Consider the following 4,685-nt stretch of genomic DNA (forward strand, 5'->3'; position numbering starts at 1 on the left):
CCTTTAGAAATTACCGGTAAAGTTCGGAGGAATACGGTTTAACATTTAACTGACCTTATTTTGGTAGTTTTCTTTAACAGTTTCTGGTCCAACAAAACGTCTCATTCATCGTCCTCCGGCGCACTGAAACCATCGAAGTCCTCTTCAGTGTCGGAGTTAAACAAGCTGCGTCACACAGCGGTATCTGTTGTCCTCCCGGGGTAATTCTGGCTCTGAAGCTGTGGTGTCCTCTTCACGTAGCACCTCTAGGAACCCACTGGTGATGGTGGACTCATTCACTCTGCTCCACGCTGTTAGGATCCACTGGCAGACATCAGGAAATGACGCTCTTCACATTGGGCCAGTTTTTGTGAATGATTTATCCCCATCAGTCATCCAAGCCTCCCTGCTTGCCAGCCCTGAGTGCTGCTTTAAATGCACGATTCACACTGATGTCCAGGGGTTGTAAAAACTTTGTTGTACCTCCAGGCAGCAGGAATGAGTTTGTTTTCTTGATGGCTGCTTTCACCGAATCCATGATGTGGGCCCGCATACTGTCCAATATCGTGTCTGTCGAAGATCCGTCGTGTCGTGTCTGCTACTAGCTAAAACAAAATGGAGCTACACCTCTGGCTAAGCTGGCAGTATGGTCGCTCAGCTGTCGACCGGTCGATGCGCCGTCTCGTGATTGTTCGGCGTTTGTTTTCGCACTGACCTTTCATAGTTCCCCTGAGAAACCTCGAGCCGAGCTGCTGGGAAAGCCCTCCCGCTCCAGCATACGTCACTGCATGGGATTCCTTCCCTGGGGAGTGCAATGAGGAAAACAAAGTCAGCAGCTCTTCACTCGACKTTTATCCACAAACTGGTCCTGGATTAACCTCCAAAGTTTTTATCAGTCAGATTCCACCGTGAAAAATGTCTGTTTTATCCCCTTTTTATGAGTTTTTGGCCATTGACTATCTTTAAATCGCTGCTTCCTGGTACAACAGTCGGCTCTGGAAGCGATCGCTTTTTTCTTTTTTTTCTTCTTTTTTTGAAAGTGAGTGGTTGAAGCAAATGGAGCATAAGAGCCCCCTGGTGGCTGAAGAAAAAAATCCACGTATAAACCTCACCGGTCTGTAAGCCGTATGGTTCAAAGTTCAGGAAAAAAGTCGCGGCTTATAGTCTGTAAAATACGGTAATTTTTTCAAAATTGACGTGTTTCCATTGAGCAATTTTATTTTCGAAATTCTAAATTGCGCATTTTCATTGTCAATGGAAACGCAGCTACTGTAATATTTTTTGACAATCTTTTGATACTTTTAGCTTTTAACCAGTGTTAGGAATGTGTTCAAGATCCAGTCCTGTCTTAATTTGCAGTAATGTAAAGTTACTCTCGTCCACCTCCTGGGGGTTGTCCCTCCTACATCAGCATTGAAATGATGTTTTGTTCAGGCAAAACTACCATATTTATTTGTATATAATATGAGAAATTTAATCCCAAAATCATCCATAAAGTGGTGTGTGGGGGTGGGGGTGGGGGGGTAGTATTATACATGGGAGTAAATACTGACTGACCTTTTTTATTGTACAACAATAAGTTAAAAAATTTCCTCATATAACTGAAATACGCCCCACCCCCACTGTAAGTCGTGCATAGTGAATCATATAAACAGAAGCTGTTTACTCACCAGAGTCAGAGGAGGAACAACTTGTTTCCTCTTCCTTGTTAACCGCAGCGATGTAAAAAAACAGACTTTGACTTCAGTTGTCTGTTCTGATAAAACCTTACTAATCAACAACTAGCTTCTGCTCTAGTCTGGGAGCAGATTGTTTTTTCTGTGACACATGGAACCTGAAACCTTCGTTGCTGCTCCTTTTGAGCTCTGCAGCAAAAAGACACAAACAGCCAGAAATTATACGTGTCCTTGAAAGTCCTTGAATTTTTTGGGGGAGGTTGAAGTTCTCTATTCACACGACAGATTTTCATCATCTGTAAAAATTTTTTTTATAAGAATAAAAAAACATTTTTCTGTGGTGGATAACTCAGGATTATATGGAAGCGTAGAGCTGTCACATGACATAAAATTATTTTTAAACTGGATCTCGTTATAACAAGAAAACTATCTCGTAAAAACGAGAAAATATGTTGTTATAATGACAAAACTATCTCGTAAAAACGAGAAAATATGTTATAACAACAAAAATATCTCGTAAAAATGAGAAAACTATCTTGTTGTATCAAGATAACCATCTTGTTATAACATGTCATGGTTTCTTCTGGTTTGTCACTTTCACAGAAGTTCATTGCCTGGATGGTAGGGGTGTAAGAAAATATCGATACACTGAAATATCGCGATATTTCATTTCCCGATACTGTATCGATATTCTAAAGCCCTGTATCAATTTTTAATTAAGGTTTAAAATGTCATCTTTCCTGCCAACCGTTCATTTTTATGTTGTAGTTCAGCTTCTGACCACTAGTTGGCAGCAGTGAGCCAGACATTTGGCTCCTCTACCTCTTGAACGCCAGAGAGTAAGAGAGCATTAGCATTGTAAGTAAACATTAGCTTTTTTTTTTCAGTAAGAGGTTTTTATTTAATAGAATTTTTGGACAAAAACATCGCAATATATCACCTTGCTTATAGTATCACAATATATCGGGATGTATCGTATCATGACCCCTCTGTTATGAAATGTATCGTATCGACAAATTCTTGCCAATACACAACCCTACTGGATGGCGTGGTGGAGAACACGACTGAGTCTCACTATACGTCTTTTTATGAAGAAGAAATCTGAAAGAGGAACACATTTCTAGACTAAAAAATGACAAGTTAGTACTGAATAATGTTTTTGAAATAATAGCGTCTGAATTCAGATTAGAGAGAATATTATTAAGTGCTACTAGCTGCAACATCTGAGCACAAACCCAAAATAATTCTGTTAGTTTTTGTTTATATAGTGGTTCAGTCGTGTTCTTCATCACACCATCCAGGCAATAAAGTTCAGTGTAAATCTTGGTATAACAAGATAGTTTTCTTGTTTTTACAAGATAGTTTTCTCATAAGATATTTTAGTCGTTATAACAACATATTTTCTCGTTTTTACGAGATAATTTTCTCGTTATAACGAGATCCAGTTTAAAAATAATTTTATGTCATGTGACAGCTCTGCGCTTCCGTAGGATTACAGTAAACTAACGTGGCTTTCAACAAATAAAGTGAGCCATCGTCATAGCTTTAACCAATCAGAGCAGAGGAGGGCGGGTCGTTCTTTCTGAGCCCAGGTAAGAGCACCACAGCTCCTGTCCTCACCGAGGGTCTGGACCTGTTCACATCCCCTCCTCCCAGACTGAGCTGCTGAACCTCCCAGGACATAATTACATGTCCGTGTGTTGTAGATATGAATGTAGGGTAAACATTTAATCCACTTTATTTATTGATTCTGACTCAACAACGTCTATGTTCATTTTTTAATTGAATTTACATGATATTAAACCTGTTTACTGGTACCATTCTGTGGTAGCAGGAGGAAACTGCCATTGCACATGGTTCTTTAATTTGAGGAATTTGGTACTGGAAAGTCCTTGAAAAGTCCTTGAATTTAATGTTGCCCAAGGTGTGGGAACCCTTTATTATTATTATTATTATTATTATTATTATTATTATTATTATTATTATAGATCATTGCCACAGCCTTACTGTGATCAGGAAAGAATGAAAGGAAAGGTAGAGAGGTGCAGCTCAGTGACTCCCCCCACCGTATGTCCTGCTAAAGCAGGTAAATGAGAACAGGTGTGTGTTCACCTGAGCGGACACTCGCAGGCGGAGCAGTGATGAAAAAAAGAGGTGGGTGACAGCTGGAAGTCCGTGGTCAGCTCTTCAAACTGCTCCTGCTAATTTATCAAGCAGATACTGATACTGGACCGGACAGGACTTCAGACAGCTCTGTCACCAGTCTGGACCGAACCGGACACTCGCTGCTGCTGCTGCTGCGGTGTGTGTGTCAGTGGGACAGTGACACTTTTAGGCCGTGCCCCTCAGTATCTCCTGTAGAGATCGACCGATAAAGGTTTTTGAAGGCCGATACTGACTTTTTTTTTTTTTTTTACATCAGTCTAACCGATACGTGCAGCCGATTTTTATTTTTTTTTTATTTTTTGGGCCGATTCTTTAAGCAGATATTGCCTTTTCTTTCTACATTAACACGATAAAAATACGAATGATAACAAATGTTACACAAGTCTCACTTTAAAAGAAAACAAACAAAAACATTTATTAACTGAGGCTTGTCTGGTGCAGGCTGAGTGAAGTGCTGCCACACAGGATTTCTTCTTTCAACCCTTTCTTAAAAACATTAAAAAATAAATTAATTCATGATTTATTTTATCTAGTGCTAAATATTTGTTTTTATTTGTATATTAATCAGATTTATATTTTTTACATAAAATACAATGACTGTGTTTTAATATCCCAGCATTTTTGATGCAAAAACAGCATTATGCCTGATTAAAACTGTCAGAGCAACACAGAGAAAAAGGAGACACACGCATACATCTTGCTATCTTTGTGAGGACTTCACACACACACGCAGCACTCACTAGCTGTGTTTCCATTACAAATGTGCGCAAAAATTTGTCGATATTCTGTTAATGTCGAAAAAACACAGTTTCACAACTGCAGTGTTTCCATTAAGTAAGAAATGTTATTAAAGTCACGTGAATA

The 4,685-nt window shown here is 39.3% G+C and overlaps 1 protein-coding gene across 1 annotated transcript in view; it reads left to right on the plus strand.

Annotated features, from left to right (window-relative positions):
• The window catches only part of ireb2 (iron-responsive element binding protein 2), a 45,879-nt gene that overhangs the window by 39,693 nt on the left and 1,501 nt on the right, over positions 1-4,685 (plus strand). The gene's annotated exons all lie outside the window — the stretch shown is intronic.

This window comes from Austrofundulus limnaeus, unplaced genomic scaffold (assembly GCF_001266775.1).
Source record: "Austrofundulus limnaeus strain Quisiro unplaced genomic scaffold, Austrofundulus_limnaeus-1.0 Scaffold1008, whole genome shotgun sequence".
In the NCBI taxonomy this organism is placed as follows: domain Eukaryota; kingdom Metazoa; phylum Chordata; class Actinopteri; order Cyprinodontiformes; family Rivulidae; genus Austrofundulus; species Austrofundulus limnaeus.